The sequence below is a fragment of the Takifugu flavidus genome, chromosome 18, assembly GCF_003711565.1.
Source record: "Takifugu flavidus isolate HTHZ2018 chromosome 18, ASM371156v2, whole genome shotgun sequence".
Lineage (NCBI taxonomy): Eukaryota > Metazoa > Chordata > Actinopteri > Tetraodontiformes > Tetraodontidae > Takifugu > Takifugu flavidus.
In genome coordinates this window covers 6,456,913-6,479,437 of record NC_079537.1, presented here as the reverse complement: position 1 = coordinate 6,479,437, position 22,525 = coordinate 6,456,913, and the positions used below count along the sequence as shown (strand labels likewise).

Sequence of the window (22,525 nt, the reverse complement as noted above, 5' to 3'; positions counted from 1 at the left end):
CGACTTCATTAATAGGCTGAACGTCGGTTACACAACTGAGTACCGAACAGCCTTTCACTCCTGAAATGATGTTACGCAACAGAAATCTCCACCTTTTCCCACTAAACACTCCGGCCGTGCCGCAGCCTGCGAACACAAACGACATCTCCGACTCCGAGTGGACCAAAAATGATGACTTGGCACGACAGGCTGGCAGGCCGCCACGCCTGCATTACAGAGTGGCCAAAATGGTCATCGGGACGTTCATTATCATCCCTGATTTCTTGGCACGCGTGCAAGCGTCAGTGTGATGGAAGGAGCCAGGTTGTGTTTCTAACCCCCCCCCCCCAACATCCCCAGCCACTCCAGCAGGTGAGAAATGCTGCCAATGATTTAGCATGAGGGGCTCTTGTCTTTCTCTCACCGTAACAAACGACACAAATGTTGCCCCCCCCGGGCTGCAATGGGGGTGGTTGGGTGGAACTGGTGCGTGCAGGCGTTGCCAAATTGAAACAAACACTCCCTCTTGTGGGCCCCCGTCCTGCTGCGTCCACCGAGGCTGATTAGCTTTGACGAATGTGCGTTCGCGGCCCCCTCTAAACCAGATCAAACTACTGTATTTGAGTGTGTGTGTGTGTGTGTTTGCTAATTGAAACATGCACTAAGGGGGGAAGACAAATACTGTGGGGTGGTGTAAGAAACAGCATTTAGGACAAGTGTGCCTTGATTGGCCAGGAAGAGCTATTAGCACCTAATAAAGCGCTGGAGAGGCTGCGTTCAAGAGGCTCTGTGCTGTAGCTGAAGCGGGAGCTTCGAGTGTGTAACATCAGGGTTGAATCTGCTTGTGTCTGGGGCTCAAAACAAAACCCTCATTACACTTACAATGTCTTTAAGGATTCCTCTTTTTTTGAAGAAAGGGAATTCTTGACATCTGCGGGGCAGAGCTCCCTATCTGCTCTCTCAAGGATGTTTCTGTCTCCTATCAAAAATCTCTTCCAGCTCGGGCCACGACAGGCGGCTGTCCTCTGAAGTCGGCACAGTCGGAGTGAGCCAGGCGGCGCGCACGTGCCAGGGCAAGCGCTTTGATATCAGGCCTGACGTAGCGAGCACAGGCAGATCCCAGGCACCTGAAGGCGTCTGTAAAATGTGCCACATAAAGAGATGCAGGGTTTTATGCATCACAGCCAAATGTATCGAGTAGATTTGATCAAGACCAATGACGCTGAAACGACCCACATCGATAGTTATGTAATTAGAGAACTTAAACAAAGGAAATTCTAATGAGGATTCTATTAATATTAATTTTCTTATAGATTACCAAAACAATTTCAAGAATAGAATCCCATGGTTTCATTATTCCAAGAGGATGAGGAGCACATGATGAAGCATCTAAAGAAAGATGATGAAGAAGCAAGAGAATCAACTGAAGGCCTCAGTCAAATATGTGGAGTGAGGTGTGTGGAGGGGGGGGGGGGCAGGGAACGAGAGCAGATGTGAGGGAAATGAGGAGGAAGGGAACACGCACACAAGTCACAGAGAAGACGGAGGGAACGAGAGCGCAGGAGTGTTCCGGGCCAGATGAGGCTGGGAATCATCGGCGATTTATGGAGGCATTCCTAAATTGCTCACGGAAACGTGCAGGCGGCACTTTGGAGGGAATAATTCAAACAAGCAGAGACCTGGATCATCACGCCTCTCTTCTCTCCTCGCACCTCTTCAAGCCTCAAAAGAAGCTGAGCAGCATTCCAATTGACCTCTGCATTAACTCGCACATGGTGGTGGTGTGTGTGTGTGTGTGTGTGGGGGGGGGGGGTGTCAATGCTCCACCTGAGGAAGACACAATTCTGCAAATTGTAAAGAGATTGCAGGCAAACATATGAGCCAGCTGACAACAAGACAAGACTCCCTGCCCTTCTCAACTCCGCCCCCCGCCCCCAGCATCCACCTCTCCCTGCCTTTTCTTTAGTGCCGTGTTCCATCCCCGCTCCCCCCGCCGCTCCTCTTGGCCATACGCCGTGGGTAGCTTCACGCCAGCAGCCATCACGCTCATCCTCTCCCACGTTGTGTCCCTCACCCTCCCTCCTCCGCCTGTCTCCGCCGTCACTTCCTTCCCGTCTCCCACGTCCCTCCCTCCGTTCCCTGGGCCTCTCCTTCCCTACGCCTCCCCTGCCTCCCGCCGAGTGCTGTGTCAGGTCTTTTCACCCTCAGCGGTGTGAAATGAGATTTGAATATGGCTGTCGGAGCGCTGTGCCCCCCCCTCCCCCCTTCCTTAGATACAGAGGAGGGCCCTCGTGGCCGCGAAGGAATGTGACCTGAAATGCACCAGGTCCAGAACCAGATAGTGATCTGGTGCTGTTGCTAATACTGTTGCTAGACCAGTCACGTCAGGCCAGTTTCTCTTCAACCATTTTCCACATTTGGGCTGAAATATGCGGAACATGTTTCTCAAGGGTGGGGAACTATCGTTTTGTCGGAATAACATCAGCGCAAAAACAGGTTGACAGCCAGAATCTGACAACGAAAGAGTCTAACAGTGCAGTGGAGCACGGATGCTAACAGCTAACGGCTGGCACCGACTAAAGTTCCAGACGAGGACGCTCCTACAAAAGAGGCCGTCAGCAGAAGCAGGGGCCAATGTGAGTTCCAGTTCCGCAGGTCTCCTGCACCCATTGTTCTTCCACTTCTTCTAATTAATTGTTTCCCCCCCAAAAAAATCACCCTTTTCAGCAAAACTGCGTGTGTCACAAGACAGAGGGTGAAGGCAGCCCAGCCAGTGAGACAGTGAGCTAATTAAACAGCAAAAGGAAGGACAGCAGGTATTAGGAAGCACGAATCCAAGTTTATGGTGAAGCGCAAGGAAAGAGAGAGGAGAAGACTGTGCACGAGCTCCAAACTGCTGCGAAGGAAATGGCCATGAGGTGTCAAATATTGGCCTCATCCCCAGAGACAAACACTGAGAGATAAAAAGGCCCCCGCCTTCACCGCTGCGTGCTTCACCGACGCTGCTGCAACGTGCGGTTTTAACAACCAGCTCGTACGTCACAGCCCGACGCCAGCGGCTACCAGGCGACGCGTCCGGTTTGCCCGGCAAATCAATCAAATATGGAAATAGCGCTTCAGGTGTTATCAACAAATGAGTCGTTTTTTTGCTAATGATTCATTATTTGATGTTTTCAAGCCTCTAGAACAAGAAGCTGCTTTGGAGCCATTTGTGCTAGCAGCCCGTGGAAAATGAATAACGCGGCTACACAACATCTATCATCTCGCTCACTCCGACACTTCAGCACTTTTACGCAGATGTTGAGAAACTTGAGCGTCGCGCGGTTGATTTTTGGTACGCGTCCACGCCGTTCGTCTACATTTGGGCGCGACGTTGCGTTGATAGCGCAGATGTGGGAGGGCGGAAATAAACTGCAGGACTTCGATACTCCCATCTGCTCCCAGGCCCCCTCCCCACATTAGGCCTACTTTATTCACATTCCCTCTCCTGTTGGGGTTTCTGGTTTGTGTCTGTCTTTGGCCTGCAGGGGGTGCTGTGGAGCACAATTGGGTGCAGCTGGCACTGCAGGCGGGCGCACCTGTAGGCCATTTACATCTTGCTGCTGCCTATTTAAGCAGGTGGCGCCTGCCTGTCAGTGCTGGGGTGTCTGTTCATGTTCCTGAGTGTGTCTGTTTGTCTGGTGAGGCTGGTTGGTTGTCTCCCTTGTCGTTTGTTGGTGCTCTGCGTTTCCTGGAGGGTCGCTCCTGTCCCCGAGTCTAGGAGGACTGCCTCTGTCTTTAGCGTCTCGAGGCACGTTCGCGGTCTTCGTGCCGTTTGCTGGACCGGTGAGTGTGTCGCGCCAGACTCCCGAGTTCTCCGCAGTCTAGGGGGACTGCGTCTGGTTGGGGACTCGCCGATGCACCTGTGACGGGCGGACGCTGCCTCCCCATCCCCCTGTGGTCCAGGAGGACTGTTTCCTGTCGTCAGTGTGTGCTGCCCCCCCCCCCCCCCCGTAAATAAAGCTGTTGACCACTCCACCACTGTGTCCTGGCCTGCGTCCGGGTCCTCTACAACCACGTATCATAACATCTCCATCTCTTAGCTCTTAGCCTCTTCCTCCGTCTCCTGACTCTGTTGCATTTTTCTCCGGGCAACCGTTTTCCCCCCTTAATGGATTTATCCAGCTTTCTTCACTAAACGTTGCCTTTTAATTAAGAATCTGTTAGATGGCGTGTTCCCCTGACTCAGGCGGTCAGTTTCCTTCCATAAAAATTGACGGACTTAAAGACGAAATGCCTCCAGCCGTTATTGATTCCTGACATAATAATGAGGACGCAGGTTGTTTCTCCGATGGCTCAAAATGCTTCTTCCTGAACGTCTGCAAAGAGAAAAAAGTTGCATCTTTTCAAGAGGGAACACTCAGGATCAAAAATCCCGACTCGATGTCACATTGATGCGTAGGTCAAAGAAGTGCCAATCAGTGGGAGGACGTGCGCCACCTGACCTCCACACACGGGTTCAAGGTTCCAGGAGGAATCGGAAGGTCAAACTCAGGTCAGAGAAAGGAGACGAGGGGAAAAATGAAGATGAGGAGTCTCGTGAAAGACAATGATGAAAGACGTCACTCCGAGCCACGGAGAGACGGAGTGCTCCAGATCGGAGAACAGCTTGCACGGTGCACGTGAGGCTTCCAGCTCTGGAGCGTCACAGGAGCGTGACCCATTCAGAGATGGTACCACTGTATCAGAATGACAGTGAAACTAGGAAGATTAGACCAAAATAAAGATGATTAAAATCAAAACAGCGCTCCATTATCCCCGCAGCGCGTATATTAATATTTAGGCTTTGATTTTTGTTCAAAGCAGTGAGTCAGAGCCTCTCAACACTGCGAATGATGCAATAAACAGAAGAGGGAGGACAAAAAATCAGCAGTTTGTGTGTTAGTCAGTGACGACGAGTCATAAATGAAAGAATATGGGGGAAACGGATCTGGACCACGTCGTCGCTCATTTATAATGGAAAAGGATTGCTGACGCGTGATTGGATGTTCAAAGAAACATCAAAGAACATTTCTGTAAATGTCGTTTATCTCACTTTTCCATTAAGTAGTAATGATTTGCTTATTTCTTCCAGTGACTGAGTAAAGAGCAGAATTGGATCCACATGCTCCTCCGTGGACGTGCGAGTCCAGGGACTTGTCTCGACAGTTATTCCAGCTCATTGCTGTCCAATTGACCGAGTTACAGTAATGTGGACAAGGACAGAAAAGAGCGTCGTAAAACACAGACTGTGCTGATAATGAACGAAGGTTCGCTTCGGCGAACTCGAGGAAATGCGAAGGCAAGACAGAAGACAAAGTGAAGCATTAAAACGCTGCTGTTTTTCATAGACAACATTTATTTCCAGCAGCAGGCTGACGAGTTATAATGCTAACAGGGGAGGAATTCTTGTCCTTCCTTGTTTGTTTACACGCAGGCTTGCTTTTTGTTGGAAATTCCTAAAGGATTTTTCCATTTTTCTTCCCGCAATATCAAAAGGGAGCCAGCCGGCGCTTTGAGGTGAGCACGTTTTTGTCTGGCTCTGAAAGGGCGAATCATAAAATCTAATAAAGCAGTTAGCGTTTCGCAGGCTAGCATTTAGCCACCTGGCCTTTGACGCGGGTCGAAAAAACAACTTTACAGCAGATGAAAGTAGCCGCAGTCTTCCTGGACGACAGGTTCCAGTAAGAGGAGACTACAGGGAGGAGTTATGTAGTGATAAAAGCAAAAATGAAAGAGCTTGGAGGAGAAGGGCAGAATTTCCGTAGCAGCGAGCGTCAAGGCCGTTCTGCACTGTCAGGCTGCAGCTCCCGCAGGAGCAGTTAACTGCATTAGGCCCGTCCGCCGGGGAGCGCTGAAGTGATTAGCTGTTCTTCAAGACAGCAGAGTCAAGATTCAGGACGCGCATCCGCACAGAGAACACCTTCATGGTGTACGTGCCACGGAGGAAGCCCCCGCCACGCTGCCGTTACACAGACCTCATATATCTGCGCCTCAGTGACACCAGCACCAATCAGACTTGGAGACAAAGTGGCAGCTCGAACTCAGCGGACTGATACGACTCTCGTAACCGTAACCACATGCATCCAGCGTTATTAATCACCTTATTACCATCTATCTCGCGCTGGCTCGGCACGCACGCTGGTCCTGGGGAGCGTGGGCATGTGCTCCGCGCCCTGTAAGTAATCTTCGGGAGGCCGGAGGCGAAAGCTACGGTCCAAATTCAATTATCCCAGACTTGGAAGCCGTTGAGCGACGACCTTACGCAAATGTCAAACTAAATGTATGTGCTTTCATTTGACATAATATCAGGATCTGGTTCAAAGAATAAATTCATCATGGAGCTTGTTTGTCCCGGACGGATGACATGTTTGATACTTCAACTCTGCTAATTTAGCCACTAACACTCGGGGACAACTAAAATAAAAATGGCGACTAAAATAAGAATGAAATCCTCCTGACATACAGTAGGTACGTCCAGGGGAGTGGGGGGGCTCCGCGCTCAGATAGCGATGTGGATCTAATGGTGCTCATAAAGCTGCTGCACTTTTTTTTTTCAAAAATCCACCCAATTCTCACTTCAGGTGGCCTGGGGTGGTTAGCACGACTGCTATTAATGACTCAGCAATGGCTGTGTGGTGTTCAGGGTGTGTGTGTGGTGTTCAGGGTGTGTGTGTGTGTTCAGGGTGTGTGTGGTGGTGTTCAGGGTGTGTGTGTGGTGTTCAGGGTGCCTGTGTGGTGTTCAGGGTGTGTGTGTGGTGTTCAGGGTGTGTGTGTGGTGTTCAGGGTGCCTGTGTGGTGTTCAGGTGTGTGTGTGGTGTTCAGGGTGTGTGTGTGGTGTTCAGAGTGTGTGTGTGGTGTTCAGGGTGCCTGTGTAGTGTTCAGAGTGCGTGTGTGGTGTTCAGGTGTGTGTGTAGTGTTCAGGGTGTGTGTGTGGTGTCCAGCGTTAGTCCCGGGCTCCAACCCCCCCGACCCTAGTTATCAATAAGCACTGCAAGGTGGAGAACAGGCAGATGTGTCCCAATCTGAGCTGTCTCAGGTGGAAGAAGCACCTGTCACCCAGTCCTCAATCACCATGGAGGCGATCCTGCTTCAGGATACAGGTCTGAAGGGGGGGGGGGGGGGGGTCACAAGTCTCTAGTATAATGGAGTCAGGTACGCAACCTGAGCCGCGGAAACATATTTATAAAGTATTTAAATGGCATTTTGACAGGTACGCTGCCACCTATAGATTTCTCCTAGGAACTGTTCAAGTTGGCAAGTTGGAGCCCCTGGCCTTCAAATTTGACGTTTGTTGGGCCTGGAGTGACGTCAGCTCCCATCAGCCACGTGGCCAGCTCGGCATGAAACCCCCGCCAGACTGGCGAACGCTTCCCCCCTCTCCGGAGGGTAAACACACTCCCGATCGAGTGTGACCGCGCCAAATCGCCCGCAGAGGACGGCGCTGAAATACCATTTGAAGTCTCCCAAAGGCAAACGCCAGCCTCGTCCACGCCGCAGCGGCAGCAGAAGAACAAGCGGCACGACGCACACCTGCCCGAGCTGACAGGCAGGTGTTGCGTGAAACATTAGCTTCGCTTTAGTCCCGCTGAGACCTGAGACAGACGCACACCTGCGCTAACGCATACAAACGCAGCGACAGAAAGGCAGCGTGCGGATATCAAAGAGACGACGCGCCCGCCGATCTTCAAAGGTCTTCATTTCAGTCCACCCTTCATTTCCCAGCCTCCCTTTACATCTCCATCTCCTCCGCTCGCCTGTCATTCCTGATGCCCTCTTTTTCATCCCGCCCTTTCTGTCGCTTCCTTTGGCTCCGCTGTGCCGCGCAGCAGCATTTCCACCTTGCCTGGCACATGACGCTGACAATAACCGCTCTGATTGCTTCTTTTCCATGAAATATTGATGGAACGCTTCAGTCTTTGTCCCATTTCCTTATTTTGCTCTGCGCCTCTGGGCCGTTAAACCCGCTCTCCACCGGTCAGAATATGTCGGGGCTGACTGCACCACACCTGACAACAGAACCGACCAATCGGGTACTTCCACTTACGTAATGGAAGATACTACGTTGTTGCCGTCTCCGTCCACGCCAACAGCGCCTCTGCTCATGTTTGCCCACCTTAATTAGCTGCATAGGAAGTTGCAGTGAGGTCCTGGTCAGACTGGTTTTCTGTTCCCCGGGAGGAATGACTGACACCCGGGGGGGTAATGAAAAGGTGAAGGGCTCTGCTATATTGGACGACAACCTGCAGGTCCGGAGCAACAGACCGCTAATAAAGAACACAACAGATGTGAAACGTGTGCGAAGGCTCATCGGGGGTCATGTGACTGGCAGCCAAGAGGCACAACAGTTCCTTCCCTAAACCTGTTTGGGTGGCGGCATCTCCTGACCCCCCCTCCACCACCTTCTCATCTCCTTTCCTCCCCTGGGATGTGTTGGCGTGCCTCTCTGCCCACCATCCGTCCTCGCCTAATAAGAGGCGCAGACTAAAAGGCAGAACAAGTCGCAAGCAACGCTTTGCCGAAACCCCTCTCTTCTCCTGTGTGAAGTCTAAAAATACTAATGCATCTCGGCTCCGTCTCATTACTCAGAGGTTCTCTAAATGCACCCTCGCTCACGCGTGCACGCACGGGCAGGGTTAGCTTAAGGCTAAAGAAAGACTCGCTTTCGATGCGATTGTACTCTTTTTTGCATTCGGTTACATCAGACTTACGCAGATAAAAACGGTAGCTCGTGGTTCTGAGAGTACGGCACCTGTCCAAACACATTAGGGGGGTTTCCAATAAGATCGCCCGCTTCATTTCTCCGTACATTAAAAGCTCATTGTTCCAATGTACACGTTCAAGCTGATGCCACCACATTTGGAGTGTGACAGCCAACGCTGGCTGGTTAGGCAGTCGTCAATACCGGTTACCTAAAGTCTGCACGCTTCCCAAAAACACTATTTCCAGGTCATTTCTGCTCCCACATAAGCTTCAAATCGACAAATAAGCTCGCTCCGATCACCCATCCCAGGAGTAGCCCAGGTGGCTCCTCTCCAAACACAAAAGGTAAAATAAGCAAATAACAGAGTTCCATCAGGCTGCAGAGGTAGAACGGAACACAATATCCTGCAGCAATTCCACATACGAGCCTGTCCCGCGTGTGCACAGCAGTCAGGGCGCCTCAGGATGCACGCTGCCTCTCCAGGGAGGAGGAACGCCATCAAAAATAGAGAGCTTTCATGGTCTACTTCACTGCTTGTGTCTGCATTCACAACAGATTAAACGACCCTTCTTAATTGCTTGCTCCACTTCTTAATAATAAGAATAATTTAGAAACATTCCATGCAGTCCTCTCCATTATTAGGGCGCTGGGCGGGTGCTGGCAGCACCTACAAGCACCCTGCTTTGTGCTGTTCAAGGTGAAGTCACTCTTTTCTTGGTCTGGGCTTTTTGTGAGTGCATGTAAATCTGTTTTCATTGACACGTTGCAGGGACACTCCTTCCCCAAGGAGATAAAACGCAAGCTCCTATAATGTCATTCATTTACTTACAGGCACAGGGGGGTGGCAGTGGGAGGTCCCTGGACCACCGTAAACCACCAGGCGTTCGCTCTGAAGCAATGAAAGTGATTCGGCATTTCCCCGGTCGAATGAGAGGACAGGTACCCAGGAGGAGAAAAGCCATTGACAAAGCAGCATATGTTCTTCCAAAACCCCATAATAGCCACGACAGGTGTGCCCACACTGTGGGGGTGGTCGCACCTCCGCGCCAACACAGATGCCGGCTTTTGAACCAGGCAATCTGGACGACCCCTTCCTTCTATAGCTAAAGGACGGACAGGAGGAGGTCCATGGACGCATTTTTTAACCCTACACTAGCGTGTTCTTACCCCTGATGCTAATTAGCTCCCAGACACACATGAGGCTGGATCCCAGGATCGTCTAAAACTTCAAAAGTTCCTATTTTAGAATCGGCACAAGGTTTATTGTCAACATTGTGAAGATACCAAGTAATCGCATTACCTTAGCAACCAAAAGGACTTGATCAAGAATCAACTTTGGGGCAGCTCTGTTTATTTTTAAGATGCTTAGCATAGCCTAGCCTAACATATTATGCTTACATAGTTGCAGAAGGTGAGAGTCTTTTAAATTAATATGCTAGCTTCTGAAGGGTCACCTTACCATCTCCTTAAGGTCCCGGGTTTCATCTCAGTATCTGCCTTATAAATGGGGACGGAGGTTGTCAATCAGATTGGTAAACTGTTGCCTCGGGTGCCGCCAGAGCTAATAAAGCCTCTCACCAGCCCCTTATTTTAAATGAAAATGTTAGTTTCTCTTCACCATTACTGAAGCGGTGAGCACTGGAAACCCTTGACTTTACCAGGAGGAGTGGGTGAGCGAGAGGATGAGAGCACACAACAAAGGGGAAACGGTGAGTGGGGTCTCTCTGAGAGCGAGGAATCTTTAAGGTCATTATGATGCACGTGGGCTGCTGGAGACCAGGTAATTAACAACAAACACTGTATAAGACTTGGGTTGGAAACGCCGGCTGAGGCTTCAAGGTGAGTCCGCAGCAGATCAATAGAAGCCTGCATATTTCAACGATGACGGGCAGGGCTGGGAACGTGGGGTGGGGGGGGGGGGGGGGGCTTCCTTGTTGGGAGGCAAATAACCGCTGCTAATGGCACATTCATGTCTAAACAAGCTCACCGCGATCGCCACAGTAGCTTTTCCATAGGTAACTACCCCCACAGGAAATCATCCTGCTAATGAGCTTGTCACAAACTGCTGGTTTAATCCCATAAACTATTTTCAGGTGACTAATACAGCTTCATTTACTGGTTCATTCATTGGTTGCCCAGCAACTACTGCCGGGCAAAGGATTGTGGCATGTAAACCCCTACATGGAAGGTAAAGGGTTCTGACCGCTGGAGCCCGAGTGTGATCACACACACCTTCTCACCCTGCGTGCGTCGAACACACACGTTATGAACCAAAACACGCCGCAGCCTTCACCCCCGCTGCTCAGCCCCGGGCAGAACTGCGCAGGAAGTTGGCTGTTGGAGCTCACTCGGCTCGGACAAACGTTCCCAAGAGCTCCGTACACGGCTCAAAGTAATGTGACAAGACCCCCCCACACACACACACACACACACACACACTGTCACCTCTCATCTTCCTCTCATCACCTCCCAGCAGAACAGACTTAATAGAATTCATAAAACAAAGAAGGGATTGATGGGTAAATGAGGCATGTGAGGGGGGCAGCATAGAAATTAATTATTAGAGCGGCACGGTCCGGGCTTGTGATCAACAAGCCCGGACCTGTGGAGTCTTCACAGTGTGTGTGCACGTGTGTGTGTGTGTGTGTGTTTCCAATTAAATGCAGTGAAATTGAGAGACTTGGCCTGTAGGAATCTAATTACAAAAATCCTTGAGGGGGGAACAGGACGAGTGCCGTCAGCACGTTGCTTCTTTGTGTGTCTGCGTGCACGTGTGTATTCTTGTGTTTATTGAAGACCAAAATAATCATTCTACGAGCAAAGCGAGGTCATTTCTGGCCGGTCCTCACAAGTTCAAATAGCTGTTTGAGGGTTAAGACGTGGTTTTAAGGTTGGGGTCAGCGGGAGGTCCTGAGCTGTGGTGGTTCGGGGTTGGGACGGGCTCGTGCGTGATGTCTGCAAACGTCCTCACAAGCTGGAAGCACAAGGACAAGTGTGTGTTAGAGGGGCGGGCGAGCCGGGGTGAGAAAATACCGCAAACGCTTCTGCAGCGAGCGTTGTGTTATTTCTTCTTGCATTTCCATAAAACCTTTAGATTCTTTCCCCCCATTATTTATGTATGATCGGGATCGGGATAACAAGGTAAAGCTGTTTTGCTCCGGTTTGGTTTATTGATGAAAACAAACTAAATAAATGATGAGTTGTTGCTAAACGAGAGGACAAATCCTGATTTTTTTGCCCCCCCCTCCCTTTTTTCATGTTGTTTGTATGGTAGCAAATATGAATTTACACGACACGAAGGATCTGTGTATTCCCTTTCTTGATTTTGAGCTCGCTGTTGACGCCTGAGAGTTAGTCTCAGCCGGCGATGCATCAGTGTGATGTACAGAGGTGTATCACTGCCTGCCCGGTGGCCTCATCTGAGCCACAGATGTAGAGGGGAGGAGATGGAGACATCTGCCTGAGCTCAACCTGAACTACATCTTACTCATCTTAATGTATCCAAGTATTTCTGTTATGGGAAATAAAATGAGCTCGTTAAATGATTAATATCTATTCCTGGGGAGCCACGTGCAGGTGCTGAGATGTCCTTTGAGAATGGAATTCAGCTGTGACCCCAGCAGTCACCGGACGAGAGGCTGGATGACCCCAGAATACCAGCCGATTGCGCACACACACACCACACACACACACACACACACACACACACACACACACACACAAGTGCGCACACACCATTCCCTTACTCACTGGCTCTCACACACTCACACCTAGAGGTAATTTACACCTTATTTACAGGAGAACCACCTGCATTGCCATCGATTTACAGGTGGGCGGCGAGTTTTGTGTGACGCGAGACTCCACTCCTGTTTTACAAATAGTGCCATTTTGAGGGCCCGAAAAAGCCATTACAGTGTAAAAGGTCAGGCGAATGAACACCTGCGTCTGAAACCCTCATGCAGCACACTCGACGTCGGAGGGCCCTGCCGTGCACGTGAGCTGGATGAGCCGAATGTCCTAAATCACATTATTACGACAAGCACGACAATAACGGAGACAGTAGGTGCCTTGAAAACGGTGATACAACGGAGCTTTCTGGATCCATGATCAGCCGTGTTACATGTTCACTGTAACACACACACACACACACACGCACACTCACACAGGCTTAGTGCATTTTCTCTGCCACACTCCATCCGTCCCCCAGCTGATGTCAGATGTCATGTCGTGTGACTGCACCAGTTACTCAGAGTCCATCGCCCCCACGTCTCATCATTAGCATCCGTGACTAATCCGGTGTAACGCGCCCCGCGACATGCTGCATCCAAATGTCACCCGATGGATGACATTTTTTCTGACAAAGAGTTTGTGCGCGTCGCTTGACAAGCCGCTAAACGGTGAAGGGCGACGCCGCGCTTGGGAGACGGGAGCAAACTGAGACTATGAAGACGGACGGACAGAGAGACGGACGGATGGGCAGATTTCTTGGGGCGTCATGGCGGCAGGATTCATGCCGCACAAACCCGGATTTGCAACAGCTTTGACGCAGCACACACACACACACGCGCGCGCGCGCCAGACACACACAGGCCCCAAATCAATGCTATTGATCAACAAATAGTCAAAGTGAAGGCTGACATTTACAGTCTCGGTTCAGTTTGTGTGTTTTATTTGCATTTCCTGTCACTCTGAATAATGAACAGGTTTTGTTGGGGGTGGGGGGCTACAGGGGCAGGTCATTTAGCATAATTCTGTCTGATAGGAGGCACCCACCTATCATCAGACGATCAATGCTTAAACTTTATTACCGACAGGTCGTTTCCTGGTGATGGAAATTGCAGCCCCGGTGAGTGACCAGAGCGGCTGGTGGCGATGGCACGCCGCCGGCGGGGCCGACCGGCGCCGCCGTTTGCAATGATGGCAGCGAGAGGGAGGGGAGGGAGGCATTTCGGAGCGTTACCATGCGACAATCAATGTAATGCGATGGGGGAGGGGTGGTGTGTGTGTGGGGGGGGGGGCATCAGAAAGGACTGCGGAGTGAAAGAGACACGGCTGCGGCTGCTGGAAAAGGCTGGGACTTTTTTTTTTTTTTTTAAAGCCAAAAGGAGAAAAAAAAAAGCCTTCCGATTTTAGTTTGAGGAAAAAAGGTTGTTCCGAGATCTGTGAGGGGAAAACGAGCCCAAGCCAGGAGGAAGGAGCAGCAATCTGGCTGGGGGAATCGTCTGAGCTTCCACCGAAATAGAAAGAAGGATGGGAAACATTTCCATTAAAAGTTTGGGCCCGACACACCAGCATCGCTAGGAGAAGTGAGCAGAACCACAACAGAACCAGGCAGGTCAGAACGGGCCATTAAAAATGGCTGCTGCATCAAAGCCGTGGGTCCCCCCCCCCTCAAAATAGAGTGACGAACATGCAGTTAATGACTCAAACAAGCAGCCGTTACAACCCGGCACCGCAGGGCCGAACTGATGAAGCAGAAGTCTGAGGAGAGGAGCCCGCAGCTCAGACAGACCTGGCTCGGGCGGGAAAACGTCTTTGGCGCCGCCGCCGCTGATGACAAGCTCGACTGTGGCGACGACCGCCGATACCGTCAGCCGCCCCCGAAACTGAGACACGGTACAAGCGTCCCGCAGCCTGTGAGGACAAGGACAAGAGCCCAGAGTAGAGGTCAGGGCCAGTGCGGCCGCCACGTTCCTCTCGGAGGCTGATTCCAGCCGCTGAGATCATTGCTGCCAGATTTTGTAGCACGGTGACGCTCCGTCAAGAAAAGCACTCGACCGTCGCGTCTTCCACCGTGGACGACCTCAGAAGACAGTGACGCTGAGGAAATGACGCTCTGCCGCGCAAAGGTCGCGCCTCTATTTCCGTTCACGCCACTGAGCAGCGAGCGGAGGCCTGAGCGGCGGGGCGCCGTGCCCGTCAAAGCGGTTTAGTGACGGTAGAGTGGGGCTGGAGCGGCCCTTCCTTACTCATGTTGGCCCTGACAGGTGACAAAACAGCTGCGGGAGAGGCCGCCAAGGGAGCCATGGCGAGAGAACTCAGTGAAGAGTCCCTATTGTCAGGCGAGACAAGTGTGGATATGAGTGGGTGGGAGTGTGTGTGTGTGTGTGTGGGTGTGTGTGTGTGGGTGCTCAATTTAATACTGCGCCAGAGGTTAAATTTGTGCCAGCGCACCAGCTCTGTGAATCCGCTCCTAAAATTTAGCACAAGACCAAATCCTCGGACCTGAGCTGGTCTTTGGATTAATGTTTTCCGTCGTGTGTTGGATCCGAACCGACCCTTTCATTTACAGACTCAAACGCAGCTTAGCCAGCAAACCTCACCTGTCAGAGGGAATCTGGCGGCCCAGTGGCTAATCCCCGCCATTTCTAATGCATACAGCCATCATAAACCCGCCCCCCCCTCGCGCACAATGCGGCGGGTAATCGGGGTGTTGGCTGAGGCGCCGGCAGCTGCGTGTCATCAGACATTACCTGCAGGTTTGCGTCCGCTCCGTTGCATCCAGAACCAAAGCACCTGGATTAAAGCGCGCACCCGTTGACACATTCAGGCTGTGTCGGTTCTAATGGAAACAGCAACCGGGACCGGTCTCAGAGGGAGGCTTTATGTTGGTAATGAACCCTCGCGCTTCACGTAAAGAGAACCAGGAAGGTTTGTTGTCTGGGGGGTGATTAAAGATGGAAATAATCTTTCATCTTAAACACCAGCGGAGCCACTTCATCAGTCTCTCCCTGCCTGACGCCCGCGGAGGCTCGCAGAGTCGCAGGGTCACGCCTGTCGTTACATCTGCCCTCGCCTTTCTTCTTTTTCTGCATTCTCTGGGAAATAATGGCCGCCGCGTGTCTTCTGTGCACCCTCTCTGTCTCCTTCTGACCCCAACGAGAGGCTCTCGGGTCAGCGTCTGCCCTTACTACACGGCTGTCAGATGAAAAAACAATCTTTCTAACTCAATAATAAGCATTCTCTACAGAGCCAGCCAACATCCGCTCCCTGTCCCTCGCTCCAGCTCCAATCTTGTGGACTTTATCCTCATCTTACACCTCTGTTGTGCAATTGTCCTTGGTCTTTTGTGGTGTTTTTATTGTGTAGTGCATCACACGCCAACATGTCTCTATTTATTCCTCCCCTCTGTTATAGTCAAGCCAGTCTGAACTTCTGCTCTCACACTGCCCCCTGTGGTGGAAGGCAGTATCGCACCCGGGAGTCCAAACATCTGCGTGATATTTGCTCATCAGTGATGGTTTTGAAAGAAGAGGTCGAAAGAAAAAATCATATTTTGAAATGAAATGAACTGAGTTGATGAACTGTGTTTCAATGACCTCGGAATACCGAGCTGAATGATTGCCACGTTCCGCCGTTGCTTATTGAGCTTTACAAAATAAAAGGCGGTTACAGTGTTAGCGCACTCCCACGCTTTGCCAGAAGGTTCTTAAAGTCACAAAAACGTGGCAAACCTTGCCTTGCAGATGTGGAGGTGGACACGGAGGCAAAATAATCTTGCACTTTACTGCAGCACCCCCCTCCACACACACGCAAAGACACACACTTCCTCCTTTACGCCCGTCAGATTTAATACCAGTGTCGGTGTTTACCTTCTAATAATAAACTGAAATATGGATCGTGAGCTCCTGGCACAGGTGACCTGCTGAGGACAAGCTAAATACCATCCATCGGCTCATGCTAAAACGGGAGCCCGAGGTTAGCCGCCGCCACGGAAGCAAACATCAATAAGAGCAGACGGAGGGGAGCGAAGATATGAACAGAGGGGGGCATTGATGTTTCGGCCAAAGGGTCCGGGGAAGGGTCCAGAGGTCGCTTTACATTATTTCCATCTGCCCCTTAATGTCCAGCTGCTGGACTTTTCATTATTTTAAGGTGTCGCGGTCGACCTCAGTGTTAGCAGAAATTCTACCATGAGCAGCAGGGACCAAAGGGGGGGGGGGGGGGGGGGGTCTGCTCATGAGAGGGGCAGCATATGCATGTGCAATTCAATCATATTAGGCCGTGGACTTTAAGATGGCAGTGTTGTGCAGAGTCATTTACAGTGGGTGCAGCACTGGAGGAGGGGGGGGGGGGGGGGGGGGGGTCACAGGAGCGCATGAGGCTCATGGATCCTTTAGGTGGATGAAAAAGTGCAGTTACGCAGATACACATGTATATTTGCTGCCAGAGCAGTGAGACGTGCCAGCCATTCCTTTCATCAATAATATGGGTAGGGAAGGGAGGGGGAGGGGAAGGGGGGGGGGGGGGGGGGGGGGGTTATTCCAGTGAGAACTGTCTGATGAGATGTTGGTCCAGACTTTAAAAAATTTAGCAGGCACACAGAAGGGTCAAACTGTGGTGTGTGCGGGGGCTGCTTTGGGAGGAGGCAACACAGCAGTGCACGTGCGGCATCATTTACAGGCCAAACTGGGCTTCAGCGACCCAAAAAGCCAAAGGAAAGGAAGGAAGGAAGCTCCCGACGCAACAAAAACCACTGAATCTGCTGTCTGCGGGGGGTAAAATCCCCGCTGAATGATTTCAAACGGCCCAAAATTTCAGGCGTTTTCAAGACAACTTGTTTCGCAACCTTCCTCAAAGGTCCATGACGCAAAATTGTCTTGTTTTCAACGATCGCGGCGCCATGCGACAAACACCTGAAGCCCAAACAGGCCCAAACTTACCTTGACTGGCATCTAAAAAGGTGTGCCCGGGATGGAACCAAACCGCCGAGGGCTCTCCCTCCCCGGGTGAACGCACATGGAGAACCACTATCCGCCGGACACTTTTGGGAACGGCGCGCAGGATGAGGGGGGGTGGGGGGGCGTCTCCGGGAGAAGGGGCGTTGCGGTGCGGCGGCGCTGAGCCCGAATCCCCGCTGGGAAAACCTGGGTCGTCCGCTGCAGCCGCTCTGCGGGGCGCGCTGGACTCACATTTCCACGGAAGAAAACCAAAAGGCAATTCTCTTAGTGCTTTCTTGAACCCTTATTTAAAAGCTCCTAAAGAAGATTTCTGGCTTGCAAACAAGAATTCACCCCACAGATAATCAATATCTGTAGTTCCACGCGCTCCGGACACTTTAGTCGAGGCGGTCACGTTGCCTGAGCAGGCGGCAAAAATCCGACGGAGAAGAGGAAGAAAAAAATCCCGTCCCACTTTTGGTGATTAAACATTAACGCCGCTGAATTCTTAAACTCTCCTTTCCTCACACACACCAGGAAAAGATGTTCTCAGACCGTCCAAACTCTGATCCTGCAGGCGATGGCGGCGCTTCCCAAAACGCATCCTCGCGCTTTTCTTTCCTCCAAAACCGGCTCGAACACCTGCAGTCTGAGACGCGGAATCCCCCCAGAATCCTAACGGGAGCGCAGGTTTGGTTTCATCGTTTTCCCAAAGTCTGGAAACACACAGAATATCCCAAAGAGCCTCGCCAAAGTGTTGCGTCCGAGATGCAGCGGAATAAACTGTCCCCCTCATCAGCTCCAGACGGCAGCTGCTTTCAGATTTTGTCTCCGTCGTTGTGATTTCTCAGCAAGAGTTCTGTGAGAGAGAGAGAGAGAGAGAGAGAGAGAGAGAGAGAGAGAGAGAGAGAGAGAGAGAGAGAGAGAGAGAGGAGAGAGAGAGAGAGGAGAGAGAGAGGGAGAGAGAGAGGAGGGGAGGGAGATGGGGGGAGGGAGAGAGAGAGGCTGCTGGGTGCGTGTGCGAGCGCATCTTCATTTTGTGCCAGGGCAGAAACGCTCCCTCAAACATTCAGATCATTGTGATTGTTGTCACTTAACAAGCGCGGAGCAGCTGCGCCCCGTTCCGACTCCGTGCGTGTGCGCGTCATTAAGCGCGCGTTTGCTGAGGTCGGCTGACGGTCCTTGGTGAAATATTCACCACCCTTCCCGCCGAGTTCGCCGAGGCTTCGCCCCGGTGTCGCTGCTCGAGGCACCGCGGAGGGTGGGACGGGTGGCGCGCGTGCCGCGGGGAGGGGACGCGCGCGCGGGAGTAGGTTCTGCGTTCCGTGGGATCAGAGGGGGCAACTGCACCGCAAACAGCGCGGGGCGACTGGGAGGCGGTAGCATGGGCTCGTGATGGGCGTGCGCGTGTCTGTGAGAAGGACGGAATGTGAGACAGAGATGAAGGTGACGAATCAAAGAAGTGATTGGTGGAATTTAGTACGAGCCCAGAAGGACGGACAGAAGCTCAGTGTGAAGGAAGTCACCAGATTAGGACCACACACACACACACACACACACACCAGCACACACACACACACACACACACCACACACACACACACACCACACCACCACCACCACCACAACACACACACACCACAACACACACAACACACACACACACACCACCACACACACACCACACACACACACACCACACACACACACACACACACACCACACACACACCACCACCACCACCACACACACACACACACAACACACACACCACACCACCACCACCACCACACACACACACACACACACCACCTCACCACCACACCACAACACACACACACACACACAACACACACACACCACCTCACCACCACACCACACCACACCACACACACCACACACACACACACACCTCACCACCACACCACACACACACCACCTCACCACCACACCACAACACACACACACAACACACACACACCACCCCACCACACACACACACACCACACCACACCACACACACCACACCACACCACAACACACACACACACACCACAACACACCACACACACAACACAACACACACACACACCACACCACACACACCACACACACACCACCACACACACACACACACACACACACACACCACACACACACACAACACACACACACACACCACCCCGCCACACACACACACACACACCACACCACCACCACCACACCACACACCACACACACCACACCACACCACACCACACACACACACACAACCACACACACACACCACACCACACACACCACACCACACACACACCACAACACACACAACACACACCACACCACCACCACCACCACACACACCACACACCACACACAACACACACACCACACCACCACCACCACCACACACACACACACACACACACCACACCACAAACACACACACACACCACCACCACAACACACACACACAAACACACTTTCAGCACCATGGACAGCGAATTCAGCCTTTTCTCCCAGCGAAGTCCAGCAGAAAAAGAAAAGGAGAATCATTTGGGGAAGAAACAAAGGTAGCGTGGCATTAATGTGGGTGGTTCCGTTCTCAAGCCCTCCATCCATCACCCTTAACCTCCCCTGGTGGGGGGGCAAAGCGCTTGGTCAACGTTCTCGCACGTGTCTGTTTTCAGTGCCAGAAGGTAGATCTTCATCTGCTGCTGTCAGGGCTTTGTATAAAGCAGTCTCATTAGAGGCCATTAGAAGATCATGTGACCTCACCCCACCACACACACACACACACACACACACACACACACACACACACACACACACACACACACACGGTCTCGTCATGCAGGGAGGTGCAGAGCTCAGCTGTATTTAATATCCCCCATGAAATGCTGAATAAAAGAGGTCCTCAGGGATAGAGGCTGGGGTGCCCGTGGGAGCTGGCCTGGAACAGGAAGCGTTAAAAACTCCGCGCCCTCTGTGCCTGGTTTGATGGGAATAACGCCGATCCGTCCAGCGGGAAGAGCGATGCTGCAGTGATTTCAGCGCTACTAAACACAAGCGCGTTCCTTCACGCGCCAGGTCAATCCTGCGCCGGCCGCTCCGCGACAGCCTCCACGTGTAGCCACGGGAAAATATTTTTCCATTCGGCACCGGAAAAGGAAGTGGAGGCATGAAAATTGTATGTTGAGCCATTGTGAGGTGATGACTAATTCAAGGCGCTATGTGCAAAAATACCCTTGCTCGCAGTAAAGTGTGTTATTCATAAGTTTGTGAATAATTGAGTTTCAGGGAGCGTATTTAGCACTGGGGGGGGGGGGGGGGGGGTGCTGACTCTGGGCTTTGTCTGGGTTGGTACTGGTGGGGAACTCCAAGGGGTCAGCCAATTAGCAACCAGAGCCACAGACACAACAACAATGAAACTCTACTGTTAGTGATGAAGCACGAGCTACCAAAGGAGCTGCTGTTAGCTGCTGTTAGCTGCTGTTAGCTGCTGTTAGCTGCTGTTAGCTGCTGTTAGCTGCTGTTAGCTGCAGCCTCCTGTAGGAACCAGCGGAAATGGAGACGGACCCTGGACAGGACGCCCGGTGGACAGGCAGGAAGTGAGGAGAGGACATAAAGATGACTCTCAACACAACATCTGAGTGGAGTTTAAAACGGGTCAAAAACAACTGTAGATTTATTAAGTTCCATGTTAGAAGCAGAGATAACAGTTGTGTGTGTGCGCGTGTGTGTGTGTGCGTGTGTGTTGACTCAGGGGCTGCTGGGAAGAGACAAATGTGTGTTTTTAACCTCTCCGGGTGGAGATAAGAGACAGGGAGTCCCTGCAGTATGGAGGGAAAGTGATTACTGCCACCGGCTCCAGCCTCACACACACTGAAGAAGGGAAAGTAAAACACACATAACACACACACACACACACGAACGCGCAGGTCAAAGCTGAAAACTTGTAGAAAGTGTTCATCTTTGTCCTCGTCGTCTTTGGTGGTGGCAAAGGGGAGATGGGAGGGACGGAAAGGAGGATAGGAACATATAGATCAATAATGAAGACAAATGAAATGGATGGAATTATTGTGGTGTGTCAGAGGAGAGAGAGAGAGAGAGAGAGAGAGAGAGAGAGAGAGAGAGAGAGAGCAATACAATAGAGCCGTCAATGATCAAAATCAGAAGGTATTTTACACAATAATGAAATGATAAACTGACTTTATTGGGCTCTAAGGAACTGAAAGCGAATCAATTCTGAGCATTTTATCAACAGAACTGATTCCAGGCACGTTTCCTCCGCAGGAACTTCAGGGTAATCTCTCCATCCCGGCCCCGCTGGTGCCTGTCTCCCCTGCAGGAACCGCTCCCAAGCAGCCTGTTCAGGAACGTTTAGTTTGCCCTACTGAGTCCCTGCTCCGGGGGGGGGGGGGGGCGTATCGGCTCCTAAACGCCACTGGGCGGGGCGTGAAGGTTACTTGACGTTACATTACGTGGTGATCGATGCTCATGACGTCGCCAAGCGGCCCCACCCCGCGGTGGCGCCGTGGCCCCTGAGAGGGCCACATGAGAGGAATGGTTCCTGCAAAGTTCCTGCCCCAGTATTTGCCTGGAACTCCCGCAGTGGAAACGCGGCTTCTGTCAAACAGTACTTGGCATTTCAATATTTAAATAGTTCTGTGTTGCCCTTTGATGGAAAGGAAAACATTGGCGAGTTCTAAGTAGCCGTCAGAGCAAACGAGCTGCGAAGGCTGTTTGGCTGTTTAAGAATGTGCGTGTTCAACAGCTCACAGACGTGGAATCTAAAGAGTCTCAGCAAAAGTAGCTGCGGCGCCGCTTCCATTAAACTCCAACGGTGATGTTTTGTGCTGTGCTTGATTAGCTGAATGCTAATAGCTCTGTGCTTCAGAGGAAAACCTTGGTTTTTTGTTTTTTTTTAGATTGTTATTCTAGGTTTATCTTTCATTTTAAAATGACTTCTGGCTGTCGCATGTTTTTTTTAATTTGATATTAAAAGCCTGATATTACGTTGTTGTAAGACATTTACATGTCTGCCTGTTTACATGTGTCTACCATCTCCAGATGCCAAAATGCCCGAGTACCCGTGTGGCGCCAGTAGGCGGCGTTGCCGTATGGATCGATTCGTTCCCTGCAGGACGTTGCAAATACACCCA

The 22,525-nt window shown here is 51.5% G+C and overlaps 1 protein-coding gene across 4 annotated transcripts in view; it reads right to left on the bottom strand.

Moving 5' to 3' along the window:
• Nucleotides 1-18,222, bottom strand: part of cacna1ia (calcium voltage-gated channel subunit alpha1 Ia) — an 84,651-nt gene extending 66,429 nt beyond the window's left edge. For 3 of the 4 annotated variants that reach the window (XM_057015754.1, XM_057015755.1, XM_057015756.1), the window contains exon 1: nt 17,365-18,222. The gene's annotated coding sequence lies outside the window, so the exon portion shown is untranslated. The remainder of the gene's footprint in view (nt 1-17,364) is intronic. The other variant, XM_057015753.1, reaches the window with a different exon arrangement.
• Nucleotides 18,223-22,525: the final 4,303 nt, after the last annotated feature.